The sequence below is a fragment of the Amblyomma maculatum genome, chromosome 5, assembly GCF_055883805.1.
Source record: "Amblyomma maculatum isolate TAMU_Amacu chromosome 5, ASM5588380v1, whole genome shotgun sequence".
In the NCBI taxonomy this organism is placed as follows: Eukaryota; Metazoa; Arthropoda; class Arachnida; order Ixodida; family Ixodidae; genus Amblyomma; species Amblyomma maculatum.
Window position 1 is genome coordinate 127925063 of NC_139348.1, and position 18335 is coordinate 127943397.

The following is an 18335-nucleotide window of genomic DNA, read 5'->3' on the forward strand; positions in this document are numbered from 1 at the left end:
ACGGCGCTCACAGGCCTGACAGTTTGGCCTGAACATGACATATCCTATCGCCTTTTCAACAACGTGACCGTGTCTTATACTATTGAGACAGGCAAATTTAGTGTCAAGCCCACGGAGATCAAGGTTCGTGCTTTGATCTGCAGTACTTTAGATTGAATTGATGCAGGCTGGGTAATTATATTTTTACTTAGCGATATTCGCTTGTCGTTGTGAGAATGATGAAGTGAGACAGACTCGCAGAACACGACGACGCTGAGGGTGGTGAGATCGGTGCTGCCTTAAAGGTCAACTCCGGTGGTTTTTCCATCATTTTGTGTTTTTGGTTGGATTACATTCCTCGGCACATCCTAACTCGAACACAAAAAACCGTTTTTTGAAATTCCAATTAGAAGTATTTTTAAAAAGAAAAAAACAGCAGATCGAAACCGAAACTGCTTTCACGGCCAGAAACGACGTCCCAGGTGACGAAATGGTGACGTCACACTCAGTATTATAGAAAAATTGTACGTGCGTTGGATGGTGAAAATAAAGTATGGAAATCGTGAAGCATTGCATAAAATGTCTGAGGTAGTTCAATATAAGCCTCACAATTTCATAATCATGCGGAAAGTGGACAGTAACGCCGGTATACTGTTTGTGATGTCAGAAACTCAGTGTCGCCGGCAGAAATAGTCTCAACATAAGCCATGAAAACAGCATATTTCAAAGTCGTGTTGCGCGCGAACGGATTATCGTACGGCGCTCAAATTTTGTAGAATGCGTCAGGACGGAGAGGAAAATCTACAGTAAAATTTTTATTAGAATATACGAATGTCAAAAAACCCCCGGAGTTGCCCTTTAACGTTAGTTGCGTGGACAGCTATAGGACTGAACATCTTCCCCGTAACAATACCGTACTTGACTCGAGGAGTAAGCAGGTTAAATTCAGCACTGACAGCGTACTGCCCGGCGGGTCGTCGTAGACTGAGTGGACATCAACTCTGGCTAGACAACCAGGCACAAGTATTCCCCGAAAATGAGGTTACGCCGACACTGTACAGGAAACCTCGCCGCACAGGAAAGCTGACTGCTCACTGTAGAGCGGCGAGTACGTGGACTGAGTTTGCCGAGTTTACAACAAGGCGGATGCTTTTTGCGGCAGATAATCTTGTGTTGCACTGTAAAATGAACCTAAATGATTTCGTGAACCTGAGGGAAGTATAAGAAATGTCTGATGTTTTAAAAATTGTTAAATTAGTAGTTTAAATATTTTTTCAATGACAATGAATTTCATCATGTGACAAAACTTTTACACACTTGACAAAATTTAGGATTATCACAGATCATTTTCAGGAACTTTAAAGTACAAGCTACGAATCAGTAGCTGCGAAGACATCGTAAAAACTGCTGTCGCTGTCATCATGCTCTGCAAAGAAAGTTTGAAGGATGATTTCTTTATCATTGTAATTATTGTTTAGCAGCACCTTGGGGCGGTTTCGTCGTTTACTTCCAAAGCAGGTGGCGGATATAAAACTATTCTGAAAGAAATGAAGTTCATCTTATCATGAGACTATAAATAGGTATTTATTCCGGAACTAAGCAGCGACGGCTAAGTCCGTATGAAGCTATTTTACTTCCTTTGTCAGAAACAGCCAGTTTGCTCGAAAGACAGTTCATACGAAAAGGGATTCTAATTATTCTAGCTAATGGACTACCAGTGTACATTGTTCTATGTGTATTATATAATATTGAGTGCAAAGGTGCTGCAAAGATTTGTTTCTCAAACGTTCGAGCACGTCTCTAAAGCTAGATGTGCTCATTAGCACTGTTACGGATGCGTAGAATTCTTCAACAGAAAAAAAAAAAAAGAACTGAAATGCGTATTTTTAACGCACGACAGCGGCTATATGACGGATGATGTAGGGATGGGCCTCGCTGTGGTTGACCACTTGGGATGGTTTAACGTGCAGTCAAATTCCACAGCTGAGGAGCCCCTTTGTAAACGGCCGGGATCGAACCCCTCGTTCTCGAAATCAGCAGTCGAGAGCCCTATTACTGAGACACCGCGACAGAGGTTTAAAAAAAAAGATAATAATAATAATAATAATAATAATAATAATAATAATAATAATAATAATAATAATAATAATAATAATAATAATAATAATAATAATAATAATAATAATAATAATAATAATAATAATAATAATAATAATAATAATAATAATAATAATAATAATAATATAATAATAATAATAATAATAATAATAATATTAATAATATAGTAATGATAATATAATAATAATAAAATACTCAGACAACTCTATCGTTGATTTGTGTGCGTTTGCATTATGTCGTATCGACGGCAGCAACCTGTCTTGCTTTGCCACGGCGCCTAACGACCGCAGCGCTTCGTTTGAGCCACCGCTTGTCAAAGAATCTCAAGCGTTTAATACCGCGACTGATGATAGGTCCTTTCCAGCGTGATATTACTCGATATGGACCACTATATATATATATTTTTAATGAAACGCGGGGTAATAGCCTGCTAATATTTCTTTTGCAAAGGCAGACAAGTAAGCAAAAGCGGAGAGGAACCGCAAAACAAACAAAAAAGCACTCTTGTTCAAGCCGCACGCGAGCACGTAGATCCCTGCGGGCTGGCACGCGACGCGAACACGTTCATTCATTCATAAACCTTCATTCATGAGGATGACTTGAGACCCGCACCCACAATAGGTAAGGTTCTCCACTATAATGCTAGGTGGCGACTGTGCTCGGTCTCGAGGCCAATAGAGATGTACTTATATGTTCATGAGTCATACGAGCAATGAAACAAGTTGTTGGGTCTTCGCTTGAAAAATGTCAATATTCATCTAAATTGGAAGCAAGCTAGGATGCACTAGGTACTGGTCTTTACGACTAGCCGAACGTGGTGTGTTCCAGCCTATGAACGCTGCAAATAATACTCTTACGTCTTAATGAACGCCTCAAATACATTGGATTGTGCCATTCAGAGTAGAGTAAACAATTTCTTATGCTGATGGAGGTGGATAGGGAGGAAAGAGAATAAGAATAAACAAACTCGTTCAGTAAAATGAAGACATGTTCAAATAACCAGAAAATTGCTGCGTGAGCGTTTTACTCGAGGTTAATGGAACTCGTAAATCCTTTCGCGGTTGGCACATAACAATGTAGCTGAGGCGTTCCCCAGGCTTTCTTTAATGCTTAGTAATATGTTAAACTTCTGAACAGGTTTATAGCGCCATTAAAACTTTTGCATGCCTACTCACCAGTGGGATGATAAGGGGTAAATGAAATACTTCCCCAAACAAAAAGCCGAGAAGAGGTCAATTCCCATACTTTAATCATGACTTAGTGATAATGTAGGAAGCTGAAGAGTTTACTATTTAGCTTCCGGAGCTGCGACAGGAAAGGAAAAGTTGCTCTCAATGCATGGTGAGTATGTGACATTGTAGTCTCACCATGAAACGTTTTCATGTTTCAGGGTGTAATTGCACGTAATGTTTCATGTACGTTTAGGTGGATTTCAGCGCCCCTTACGATGCGTTTTCATTATCTTCTACAAATCCTGGGGTTTCGGTGTCCTATGCAATGCAAACCCACTCATGGGTGTTGAAAGGAATTTTGTGACGTATTATTGTTTCCATATGCATTGCTTTTTAAAGTAGGAATAATTTAGGCATAATGTAAATGTAGTCATACAAGCATAATTCGCCTAATCACCATTTAGCTTTCGCAGTCAAAAAATGTCAGAAGTTTAAGAAATTGCTTAATTTTCACTTCATGTTCCCTCTAGGTGCTGGAAGCAAAGGCCTTTTGGTTCTTGTTGGAACCGTTACCCTGGAGTGTACCCGGACTGTTGTAACTGGTTTTGGCTCTGCTAATATACCGTATATTCAGTTCAGTTTGCATTATGAATTTCTAAGAACCGGTGCCATGGTACCCTGGGTTTCAGCGTAGACACTCGTTGAAAATGTTTTCTCGGAGAAGTGTGTTTGAGTAATAAATTTAAATGTTCCGAACAGTAGTGTATATGAGTAATGCCTCTGTCATTTTTTATTCTTTACTGTAAAAACTCTAACTCTACTTCAGGCACGCTGAAGGCGTAAAGAGCAGATTAATTGTATCCTGGTTTCGTCGTAGATACTCAATGCAAATGTTAACTCAAAGAAATCTTTTCTGTCGCATCAATTTCGTGCTTTAGGCGGTGATTTGCGCAGGCAATGGCGTTTAATTCTGTCGTCTGTAATATAAAAAAATTTCATATTTAGACAGGCTTATGGCTTAAAGCGCTAATCAAGTAGTTTCTAGAATTCCTTCCGGTAGAGTCATGCCAAAAGGTTACGTATTTTACTAGGATTAGAGGTTTGGCGAAACACGAGCAGCTTAAGGAAATCCCGCGTTTAATGCATCGCCTGCAATTATCTTAACGTAAGTGACAGACGTAAAAAATAATTTGTGTTGAAGAGATTTACAATAGGTAGGCATATATATATATATATATATATATATATATATATATATATATATATATATATATATATATATATATATATATATATATATATATATGTACATTAGATAGAACAAGTACAGCCGCAACTTTGCCACTAAGGCAAAAAGCAAGCTATTCCGACTTTAAGTTTGATTAGAAGAATTGCTCATGTTGCATGTCAGTTAGTGAGGGCGGGTCTGCAGACACGAAGTGTTTATCAAGCCCAATTCCAGCATCGTACATGAACACAATAGGGTTGCCTTGAAGCCGTGAAAGCAAAAACTATGAGGACCATTACATGCTTTCCATGAATTACAACCGTTGTAGCATTACAAGAAAATGCGCAGCTCAACACCATCGACGAGCTGGTGCAGCAGCGCCGTGATGCTCGCAGACTTAAGACCACTCTACCGCATTCCACGCAAGCACTAAGAGCGTATGCCACTTTACACATTATTCTACAGCCATCTGCACCATTTTCCCTCTCTGCATGTTTACACAGTTAGGCTACAACAAGCCAACTGATAACCGCGGACCATCGTCTGCCAACTCGGCATCGACGCTTCTCCAGAGATTTGATGATCAAGAGGCTCACCTGCCTAAGGGTCCATTGTAGTGTACGTGGATGCAACCATACAAGGCTGTGAAGCAAAAAGAGCAATCTACAGTCTGGAAAGCCTAGCCTAAACACACCTTTATGTTTCAAATTTCGGAACCACCTATATCTTTTTGTGCTGAGTTCGTGGCTGCTCAGTGGCCACCACAGCTGCGCTCCCTGCGGCTCACGTTATCATGTACACTGACGCCCTTCAAGCAACACGTTTGCTCCGACGTTTCAGCAGTTGCCAAAAAATGTTCAAGACATCCACCAGCTCGCGGTACGCATTGCGCAGTCAGTACGTATTCAGTGGTTGACGCGGAATCTTACTCGTTTCCAATGTCACGCACATTTAGTGACCTTCCTGTTGACACGAGGCCCATTACCGCCACGGCTCCTTGATCTGGATGACGCTACACTAATTTTATCAAGAAAGGAACGCCTCCGGCACGGCGCCGCACACGTTCTCTTAACACTCTGTGTGCGGTAATCGTCCCCCGCGGTCTCACCCGCCCAGAGGAGGTTACGCTCCGGACGACCCGGGTCGGGGTTGCCCTCATGAGCTGTCACTCGGACGTGGTGTCAACCGTTACAAAAATGAGTGTGTAAAGTATGTGTTCCAGTTGTTTACTTATGTAAAGTCAATCAATAAATGTCTCACAAAAAGGACATACAAATGTTTTTGATGTCCAGTCCACACCTATCAAACAGTGGCACTCCGAATTGTTGACTGGGTGTACTGATGTTGTTGACTTAGCACAGGTTGTCAACACAGCACTAATTCTGCGACTAGCATTCAAGTTGTTTACTGAGTGTGTTGCTGTTGGGGAGTTTACAAGTTGTATCATAGTTGTTGACTGCACACAAAATGTCAACATTGCTGTAAAGGCATCCTACATCAGCTGTTGTACGGTAGTAACCAAGTGACGTATATGTAAATGATTTAATTTATATGAGGCAGGTCTGACCAGGACATTTATTGGAATGATGTGATATTATGTGAACATAGCCACAAAGGTCTCATTAGAGAGTCAGAAAACTACACAATGTACCGCCATACCAATATACCAGCGACTACGGGATTACTGCCGTTGTCAGATGGGAAGGGGGATTGACACCCGGAAGTGTCGCGTGACGCGGTAGGTGACAGGTATCAGCCGTGAGTGAATGCGTTTCCTGGATCAGGAGCTAGAGTTGGTCTTGTGGTGTAGCCTGACTCCTACCACACGACCCACATTGCCCGGCACAGTTGTATACCGAATTTGGTTCGAAAGTATAACCATATGGCTTGTGGTATACAAATAAAATTACATTTAAATAAAACTTACTCATCGAATACTTCGAATTATAAATTAAAACGTAAACATATCAAATGTGCGACCGAATCCTCGACCGCTGAAACCCCTCAAAGGAATCCGATTTTGATTTGGGACGTTTACTAAGGGGGGCATAACTCTGTAACAGGCAGCCGTAAACAAACGGGAGTGGTACCAAACGATTTGTCGTGATGAGGTCTATCGGAAACGACGCATTGTATATGTCACTCACGTGATCATAATTTATCCGATAGGCGGCGCTAGACGGCGTATGAATGAGCAGAGAAGTGACATAATGTTAGTAATGTAGGAACAAAATTTAATAAATAGAATGGTGGTTTAGTTAACAATTCTAAATCAATAATTAAGATATAGGGAGAAAAACGAGCATGTTAGCTACTGCTACCACCCCGTTTCAAAGGGGACGCTCCTATATTCCATCCATCCATCCATCCATCCATCCATCCATCCATCCATCCATCCATCCATCCATCCATCCATCCATCCATCCATCCATCCATCCATCCATCCATCCATCCATCCATCCATCCATCCATCCATCCGTCCGTCCGTCCGTCCGTCCGTCCGTCCGTCCGTCCGTCCGTCCGTCCGTCCATCCATCCATCCATCCATCCATCCATCCATCCATCCATCCATCCATCCATCCATCCATCCATCCATCCATCCATCCATCCATCCATCCATCCATCCATCCATCCATCCATTCGTCCGTCCGTCCGTCCGTCCGTCCGTCCGTCCGTCCGTCCGTCCGTCCGTCCGTCCATCCATCCATCCATCCATCCATCCATCCATCCATCCATCCATCCATCCATCCATCCATCCATCCATCCATCCATCCATCCATCCATCCATCCATCCATCCATCCATCCATCCATCCATCCATCCATCCATCCATCCATCCATCCATCCATCCATCCATCCATCCATCCATCCATCCATCCATCCATGAGTATATAGAGATGTCTTCTCAGGAGCTCAATTTTTTTCTCAGTATAATAAACGATAATTTACTTGTTAACAGGCTATCGCATTGAAACTGATTCTATTATTTTTTTGCGTATATAAAATGCGAGAAAACCCAAACATCTGTTATTATTTGCAACGCGTTTTTTTATTTTTTTGTGCCAGATGGTGTAAAATGAAATAAACTTAGAATAAGACTAATCAGCAGACAAAAAGCACTAAAGGAAGAAAGAGAAAAATCACTAGCAAGAAAAAATGCTAACGGAAGGAAGCTATGAACTAAGGTCTCCCTGAGAATTTTTGAAGATCATCCGTATATGCTTCAGCCAGTCAACCCATAGTAAACAAAATTAACACACATGTTAGTCAACAACTATATGTATTTACTTAGGTCAAAACATGGTTTACAAACTTTTCACAAATGTTAGTCAACAACAATATCCAATTCGTTTACACTTGTCGACCACAGTCAACAACTTGTGTGGAAGCTGTTGACTCCACAAGTTTTCCACAGTCTGTCAACTCTTTCTCAATGCTCATTTTTGTAAGGGAATTCCGAGATTCATATCCCCTCCCCGCCCAGGGCTTCGGATAAGTCAAAGAGAAAATATGAAACCAACATTCACCACTTGCTGTGAGACTGTCGAGCACTAAAAGCGACGTGAATCCGGCACCTGACTACAACTTGTCCTTCAGCAATCAATACTGCGTGGTATATCGCCTGGACCCAGGGACCACATCGTCGCTCACTCCTGGACTGCATAAAATCAATCAACCTTTTCCCATTCATTTAGCTATAACTTCTTTCTTGAGCGCATACCACACTGATTCCCCTGGGGAATAAATATTATTACAAAAATGAATTTATCCAACCTCGGTTGCCTTCTTGAAGCTGCTCCAGCAAATTTCACTTTTTTTTTGCTGCATATGGATATACTTAATATTCTCTCATAAATGCTGCGCTGCTTAGTTGTACACGGACAAAGGAACTGAAAAAACGCTGAGGTTAAGCGCAATGTACGCATAAGCAGCGCAGCATTTATGAGAAGATGTTCCAACTATCCCTGTCCCAAGCACTTCTTAATAATAGGTATGGCAGTGACAGCAAAAAAAAAAAAAAAAGAAAAAAACTCTGCCGGAAAATTAGAAAAAGAAATATTTGGCCCCGTTCACATGCCAACATATTATTACTAGTGAGGTTTTATCGGCTGGAGGACGAACGTCGAAAAACAGCAGAGTTCGTTTGCGAGTCCTAGCACGAGCCGCTTCTTCGTCATCCTTATCTTCTCTTTCTTCTATTTCTGGGATTCAAGCTTCTCCCTTTGCAACCGAAGCCAGCACGGTGATTTAACTAGAGTCGCGTGAACAGTAGAGTTGAACAACAACGTGTGCGACTTCACTTTTCGCATAACGACTGCCGCTTGTGTTGAGGCGCGTAATGCGACAATTGAGTTCGCTAAGTTGGGCAAGCACGACAAAAAGTTCATCGTAGCTATACAGCAGCTTTTGTGACAGATCCAGCTTCCTGATAGGCCGCCACAGCAAGACCAAATCTCCAATCCGGTAAGTGACATGATGGTGGTGGGCATCATACTGTGCTTTCAAGGTATCCTGAGAGGTTAGGATGCGAAGGCGTGCGAGCCGGCGAAGGTCTTCGGCAAAGCAGATTGCCTCGGCTAGCGAGGTATCTTCATCACTACTAGCCGAAAACGGAAAGATGGTGTTCAAGGAATATCGTGGGTGGCGAGCGTAGATCAGTAAGAAAAGGTAAATCCAGTGGTCTCATGACGGGCGCTATTAATAACGTAAGTAATGAACTGTAGGGCACTGTCCCAGTTGTGATTTTCATCGACGTATGTGTACAGCATGGTAGTGATCGTACGGTTAATGCTTGCAGTTAGACCATTTTATTGGAGATGATAAGGTGATGAATGTCAAAACTGACAAGCACATAAACTGAGCATCTTTTCTACAATGTCAGGTGCAGCTGGCGACATACCGCTGAGTACTGCTAGCATTTCCTGCCCACAAAAGCTCTCTTAAACGTGGTGGATTCTTCTCGCAGTTCCAAGACAGCCGAAATGAGAGTCGTCATGTATGGCCTGCAAATAGGATGATATAGGCTCTTCTGAACCAGGAGGAAGCGGGGACCCGTGGAGGAATAGGTTGTCTTTCAGACCAGTTTATCAGCACACAAAATTGGCGTGCACGTGACCAAACGTGAGCCGCTGCGAAGAGAAGCTACAAGGTGGGACCCCTTTGCTTTTCTTCAATAAGCGTGGGGATATCAGGAAAAACCGGTGACGCCGACGCGACATAGTTCTCGGAATCACCGGCATAAGACTCCGTCGTAGGAAGGCGCAGGCGCGAAATAGTATGCATCACCGTGCTTATGACCAATTTTGTACGCGACTGTGAAATTGTGGTCAACTAACCAGCAGAGGGCATAGTAATCCTTGGCAACGGTAAACGCGTGTCCATAATTATACGAGCGAAAGAATAGTGCGCTGAAAACAATAGCTAGGCGTTCCTGCTCTATAACAGTATAATTTCGCTCCGGGTCACTAAGGGAGCGACGCGCGTATGCTACGATGTACACCGCAGCGGCAGCAAGGTGTACAAGAACAGCACGAATTCCAACACCGCTTGCGTTGGTATGCACATCTTTGGGCGTTGAAGGATCGAAGTGACGGAGCACAGGTTTTAACGTGAGAAGAAATTTCAGGTGCCGGAAGGCAGATTCTCGCTCTGCATATTCCAAAACTACATCCTAATAAAAGAAGCTTGTAAAGGGGTGTGCGATGTCAATAAAACGGCGAAAATACAAACACAAACCCAGGAAACTTCGTATTTCTTTGGCGAATTGAGGTGGCTTGAATGATGCGACCACTGCTATCTTTGCGGTATCAAGTCTGACGCCGTCTTTACCCACAAGATGCCAGAAAAATAGCGCTTGGCGGGCTCAGAAACGGCAGCACAAGGTCAGCTGTGCGTATGCCGTCCAGCACAGCATTTAAATGGTCATTGTACTCGCTGAATGCCTTCCCGAAAATTACGACGTCGTCCAAGTAATCTAGACATACTTCCAGTTCAGTTCAGTTCAGTTCAGCTTATTACCTTAGATAATCCCCGTAGAGGCCTTACAAAAGAGGTGGGTTCTTATACAAACACTAGGGATCATGGAAATGGTCAGATACAAGTTCAAAAACGAAGATGCGCGAGTAGTAGCAGCGACTTCGTGTTGAAGGCCGCTCTCATTTTAAAGCGCGATTATCGTGTCCATGAATCGTTCGAACGAAGCGGGTGCATTTCAGAGGCCTTACGGCATCACATTAAATTAGTAATGGCCATCGGGTATATTAAACGCAGTTTTCACTTTGTCCACCGGGTGGACAGGTATTTGCCAATAGCCTAATCTGAGGTCAATTGTGCAAAATTAGGAGGCAGAAAAAAGGCAGTCAATGGCTTTAATATACGGTGCAGGGGATATACTTCTTTTTCAGTGACTACATTTAGACGACGGTATTCAACCAAAAAACGTCGTGTTCTGTCCTTTTCACAAGAATTGATCACTTATAGTTCAGACTGGGACAACCGGCACTCGGTACGGCTTTTGTCGAATCGATTGTGAGGTTCACGTGCTGATCCCGTGTAGGATACGCGAAGCAGAAAATAATGACGGGCCGCCTTGTTGGAAAAAGTAAGTCAAGGACGAGTGTCGGCAAAGCATAGCCAGTAGGTTAACAATGAGTTATGATGATTACATTAGGTAGCGATTGATTGAAAGCAAATGATAGGAGAGCAAAGGTAGGGTTTCGCTGTTCTCTTAAGAGACACCTAAGAGATAGTTTGCTTAACAACAAAGGAAGTGGACGATCACGTGCTCAGTGCGCGTGATCGGAACATGTGTTTGAATTCCAAAACAGTTCGCCGTATGCGCACAGGAATATGCCGCGCTCATTTTGATCGTGAAATTCCGCGTTAGTTATCATCACCTTGATGAAATATCTAGCCGGCTGGTAAGAGATAAGTTTATATTCAGTTGCGCATAAATACTCATTCTCCGTTCTTGCATGAGTCCGGTCGCATGCTTGTGTGTGGACCGATGTGCGCCCACATAATTCTTTCTTTATTTTTATTCTTAATATGAATGTCACTGAAATTTATCTGTGCGCATTTATTAGCTATTTATTTCTAGTTAATTGCCATTGTAGCTCCCAGCAGACTGGTGCAGAATAATATATAATCTTACATTGATTAGAATACCTGCCCTAATTGATATTCGTGCGTTCTCAACAACTGGTAACTTTTGGCCAGTGTGTGTCAACCACACATGAAAGCATTGTATTATGTCGTACAGATTTCTCACATCAGATATCAGCGAAGTTCTAAAAAAATGGCGGCGCAAGGGGGATGGCGATGGAACTATATCAGTCGGACAATCTAGCAAACGAAAAGTGCAGTATCTTCGAAGCCGCGCGAAGAGAGATGACCATAGCAAACCTTATTTTTTCCCATAAATAAAATGAACGGGACGAGCGCGTCACCGTTACGGTTTCTTCACTTACTGGCGGCGCTGTAAAAGGAGACAAACAAATGCGTTTCAACAAGGCAGCCCAATAGGCTTTTTTTTTGGTGCAGCGTAAACAATTTAAATGATATTCATACGTTTAAAGGAGTTACTAGAATATATGTGTAGATTTGCTTACACTGTCTCGATTAATCTTGTTTCACTATGTTTTGCGTATGAAATGCGAGCCACTGTTTCAGAGCTTAATCAAGTAATCAAATTCCGCACACCATCCTTGGTGTCGGGGCAGCGGCGTCTGTGATCTGAGATCTCAGGGCACAATGATGCCTCCTGGACGAGTAAATGTTTTCCTAAAGTGTTTTGATATTATATAGGTGAAAAATATTTTGTTCTATAGCAACAGAAAACTGAATCTGAATAAGCTGAATCTAAATTATGGTTTTATAAACTTCGTCTATTCTTTATCAAGTGCATTTGCGTCACGCATGTGAAGGCTTGATATGCTGCTGTGAGCCTGTTTTGAATTTACCGACCATGTTCGTTTTATGACATTCTTTACTGCAGTGTTTATGTTTCGCGCCAGCCTTAAGCTTGTCCTTGTGATCTCTTGTTAGTTTTTTATGGGTTTTTTATGGAAAACTGTCGAAGGGGTGTAGCCGATTAAAACACTTCAAATCTTCTGACGATGGCTGCTATTGTGATACTGGAAAGTCGAAATTCAATCACAGGGCCCACGCTATGAGAGAGACGGTGGCCACTGTAACCGGCGTGATTCTATCTCTACTTCCCCCCAAAAAGAGTCAGTTATTATGGTACAGTTATTATGCTACAAAATCTATTTACTTGCCGTCATAAGAGATTTGTTTTGCAAAATGCAATATGAGAATGACAGTCGCAAGCGATACAAGTGCTTGTGTATTGAAGTTGCTTACATATCCTAAATATCTTAATATACTGCCACGATATGAGCGGCATTCCTATCAAGTGTCAATTAAAACAGTTTTCTACAAGTGCAAGGCTGCCACTATGAAGCATTTCTGCTTAACTTAAATTTTGAATTACTATGCAACGTAGACCTCAATAAAATATCAATTTTTGACGCCATAGATTTAAAGCTCGGGTTCTGCAGAAAAATTGTCGAGAGCGTGCCAGGGCTGTACTGTCGGCATTGGCGTTGTGAGGAAAAAATCACACGCCTGCGACTGGCTAGTGGCATTTGGTACAGTAGATGCGACTTTTGGTCGTTGAATGAAAGGTGTTCCTTTGTCGTGTTAACATATGGCACGGCAAATTTGCTGGGAGCTGGAAATTTAGGGCTCTCCCTTCTATTCGGAGAGTAAAGTCAAAATCCAGCCTTCAAGGTCCCCTGGAATTTTGATTAAGGTAACCGTAAAGCTTGTAAGCATTTTTGTACGTCGTTTTAACGAGGGTTTTACGACAGCCTCGCGTGGCATTTGACATACGTCTGTATACAAAGATAAAATGTCAGATACTTGAGTAAAATAAAAGGCTAGTGCGGAGGTGAGTAGAAGAGTCCGTACAAACGCACAGGGATTCGGAATGAACTGTTTTGGGTCACTGTCTGTCACATTTTATTGGCCATCTCCAGGTTTTGATAAAGAAGCTTTTCTGTGGGCTCCCCAGATTACATTGTAGTGTTAATTTTATTTTGAACCAGTTTGTTGAGACTGAGATTTTTAGCTTTAAAAAGGTTTTGCTTTTTTCTCCTCCTTTGCGAGTATTATTTCTGAAACATTACAGAACTGGGGGGTCTACTGCAATTAAACGTGTCTATATTACGCACGGTTATCACCGTATGCGAGGATAAGCAATAATATGCTTGTGAGGCTTATTTGAATTTAGATTAATCCTCCAAGGTTCAGTACGTTTGTAATAATGAATTAATTACTCCTTGAAATCCACCAAAGGGCAGCCATATAGCCACAAATAAAGCTGCACAGCCTTTTTAGAAACTTCGTAGTTAAAGAAAAATTCCTCCTGCTCCGGAGATCGAATACGTAACCACCGCCTCTCTGGGACAGTCGCTCTACCAACTGCGAGCTAACCAGGACGGTCACCAGATCAGATGGTAGGGCGAGAGCGAACTGGTCAATGCTTTTCGAATAATAAAAAAGCAACATTACAGCAGCTCTTGCACCTGCGCGCAATAGCTGTTGTGGTGCTGATTTGGTGCTAAGAAGCCTATTTTTCGAAGTCTTTTTTTTTTTTTTTGTAACCTGTTTTACTCTTCGGGCGTAGCGTAATACTGACGTAGGTTATACACCCGAAAACAATGCGTTAAGGCATCATTAGTACCCCGAGTGCCTCGTGAGGGCATGGTAAGAAGGTGACAGTAGTCTAGAACGGGCTGAGGCTCTCTCTTCTGCTGCTGTAAGGGTTTTGGCTGCACATTTTTGCACCTTGCTTGATTGCAGGAAGGGAAGCAATGCGGCCATTGGAAGCAGAATTAAAACTGCTCTTCCAAAATACAGCTTATTGCATTACCAAATTAGAAGCACTACGAAAGCGACAGTGTTGTCAACCTTTAGTCTTGTGTGCAATGAAGGAAAGAAGATGATTAGTCTAACTCTGCCTAAACCGATTTTTTTTTGCAATACAGCATTGGGAGACATACAAGAGTATGGCAAATTGGCAGTATTAAGCGTGTATGTAAACGGTACGAATTCATATGCCTCCCAAGGGACTTGGAGACGGAGTCTATATAGAAAAAGAAATCAGCGCTAATGAAGGAAGAATGATTGCAGAAAAAAATCGGTGCGAAGAAAAAGGGAGGTAAGGCTCCATACCAATGACCATTAATGATGCCGCAGGAAGACCTGGTGCGCTACAGTTGATAACGGGGGCGGCTCAGTCACAGAAATGTCTGCTGTGTGTGCCGATGTCCAATACATCCTATCGGTAGCTCGGCAATGGCTTGTTACTGACGCTAATGCAACTTACAAGGCAAAAAAAAAAAAATTGTTTCAGTCTGATACCATTGGAGCTAAATATGATAGTGTTCTGTCACTGAAATCAATTGTACAAAATAGACAAAAGTTTGAATGAATTGCGGAAAATGATAAGAGTAAGAAGCGAAATGCTCGGTTGTATAATATACTAGATATCCATTATTTTGATATTTATTTCTGTCTGTAAGGAACTTCTTTTCTGCTTTATCCTGCAATTATTATCTCCTGTGATGTTGCAAGTCTGTCGTACTTAAATTTGATTTTATATTCTTCAATAATATAAGCAGAAACCATCTTACCTGCCTTAGCTCTGCCGCTATGTGCAAAAAATAATTTCGGTTCATAAAACTAAAGAATCCGTGTCACCTCTGAAAAGCACCCATTGTCTTCAAAAATCGTTTTTTCCCAGAAAACATTAGCTACCGCAGGTTTTAATCTTGAAGCCATCTTGTCAACGACCACAACACTATTCAAAAATGATTTTAATGCAGAGGAGACATCCAAGCTATGTACATTTTTGTCCGATGATATTTTTCAGGTATCCTGTCTGTACATGGTCATCACACTTATTTATCCCCCTCACAAATGCTTCCCTTAGTTAAGCACCTCATTTTCACAAAACACAAGCTGCCTGGACCGGCTAACATTTAAGTAATGATGATGACTACAGAGGGCTATGCGTAGCTGTCACAAGAGCGGTACACTTAAGTACCTAGATAAGTACGAAATTATTAGTTTCCAGGAAATGGGAATGCTAATGAATGCAGAAAAACATGGTTGATGCTTGAAAACAGCAGCATCGCTGAGGTTATTTTGCAGAGATATAAACACATATCCTGTGCATCCTGCATAGACCTCCAAAACAAAGAGAAGGCAAGCCGGCGGACAAAAGATCGAAGCAACCTGTCCACTTACTGCTATAAAAGGTATGCATTTGGTTTCGCTTGGCCAAATTCAGAGATACTAAGTTAGGCTTTCAGACATTATCATAAATATTGACTGATGCAAAGAGCAAACGGCACGCTTTGTAGGAAGCAGAAATAATGTTGTGGAAGCGAGAATGTGCCAAGAGTGCGGCGTTATCAACAAATAGCGAGCAAAGGTCAAGCGAAGGAAGTGTAGTAGTGAAAAAAGTTGAATAAAGTCATGGAAATCCGCTTCGTAATTTTTTATCTCTTCAATGCGAAATACAGAACTTTTTTGTACTTCATATTATTTGGAAGAAAATTAGGCAGGCATTGCATGCGTATTAATTGTCGGTTATGTGTTCAAAACTCTATTCACTGTACCATGTTAGTTTGAATTTGTGAATTTGCAGCATGTCGACTTTCTGTAACAACACTTTTAAAGAAAAATTTGGTTTATTTAGGGGGGGGGGGGGGGGGGGTGGCTTCTGCCTGACAGCGTGTTTGAAACTGAAAGCGGTTCGCTGCACTTATATAAATGATGATCATACTGTTACGTCAATTACAGTTCGTGGTATTCATGCATACCTTGCTATATATCGATTATATATCCACCCACGCAGCAATATACATCGCATTTTATGTGATTAGGTACCGCAATGCTTCAGTAAATGCGCAAATGTGCCTTAATTGTTTCCTAATTTGCTTTTTTATACTACGTACGTGATGCATGAGGCCTTTCGTCTCAATTAAGAGTATGGTTCATGCGCTGCATATTATCTTTTAGCTAGGCCAATAAGTATATGATGTCTTTATTAAACCTTCTCGAAGCACTAAGACCCCTTAAGAGCTATCAGGCGAAGACATTTAGTGGTGATTCTACTGTAGTGCTTATTTAGCAGAACCCAACCAATACACAGTGCTTCTTGTGTGCCGGATTATTGTGAGCTTGTCGACTTGGCGGATATAGCGTATGCTCGTTGCTGCCATAGTCATCTGCTGCCATAGCTGGCAGCAGATGACTTGTGCCATGGTTCGTACTGGAGATCAAGTTGAAGGAGTCGTTGTTGTGTCCCTACATTTCATTGAAGCGGCGGGAACGCTAGGCAAGGATAACTCACGTCACCAGCATGGCGTAGTCGATTAATGCTCATGGCAGTAGATCGGAGGGGAAAGAGTTTGATTGCCGGTGGAGAAGGATTTCGTTCTTACAAGTTGGTGAGAAAGCCGCCTATATCCCCCGGAATCTCGACGACATATTTCTCACAAATCTGCTGCGGATACCACTCATGAGTTGTTAAAGGCCATCATGGTGAGTTATTGGAAGCATCGCTTTTGCATAGAACAACATGTTAAGTTCCACGCATATTAGCTTAGATGACTAGGAAAAATGCACTATATGGTTAAACACATTCCCTTCGTTTCATCATGATTACGATTGCACAAGCTTTTTTCTTTTTAAGTTTCGCCAATCAATAAACGAGACAGGGCAGCTACTGCCCGCTAATTCAAAAGAAACAGTTTAAGCAACAGCTTCGCGGCGTGAAATCTTTAAGCGCATACTTGGGCAATGTAGCTAGCGAAAAGTGTTCATAGTGCACCAAGAGCAGCGCATTCGATTTTTCTGTCACAACATTGCAAGCTTCGTTCTTCAGAAGTCCGGCGTTGTCACCGTAATGAGCCTAAAGCCACAAGCACTACTCTGATCACGCAGAGGGCTGGGATACGTCGCTAGAATATGACTAGAATGAGAAGCATGCACTGCCTACTCGCGCAGCTTTTCCGGAAGGAGAATAAAACAGCAGTCAAACCTAGGGGAACCCTTGGATCCCTAGACGCACACGCTACTGTTGAGCCATCCAAATGCAGTCTTAAGGCTTTTTAAAAGGTGGACTTACGAGTCTAACCTAAGGAGAATTTTTCAGGTACTAGGGGCACAGATTATTACACTCTAGATTAACCTAGTAGTATAAAAAAGGATATATTTACCTGATTACTATACAACCAAACAAAGCCGCAGAAGCTGAGCGTGATGTGCCATGGAGTCAAAGGTCAAAGAAAAGTTCTTTTTTATTGTATCATCTTCACCGTAACTTACAAACAGGCACAAGCAATAGGTCTCTCATCAATCGCCTCTACACTGGATAAAAAGTAAACTAGATTTATTAGCTCCTAAATTCTCAGTGATAACAGTTGATGCTTTTTATTTATCTCGACGACTCACAGTATTCCATCGAGCAAGAAAAAGTGGGTGGTGGTTTACACTGCTGGGCCCGAATGTTGAGCGTGAGCTCTAAGTTATATAGCAACGAGGAAAGACACGTGGTTTGTATTGGTTCTCAGAACGTATATCAATGATGAGTTTCGCACACGATTCAGTACGATTATAATTCAAACCTAGCGAGCTCACAGTTCGTAGTGGCCCGGCATGCACTTGAACATCGCCATTTTGTCATCATAACGGAGTAGCCGGATATTGCTTTTCGTCAATTCTAGTTCACAACGACTGATGTCAAAATATAGGCCTGGCCCA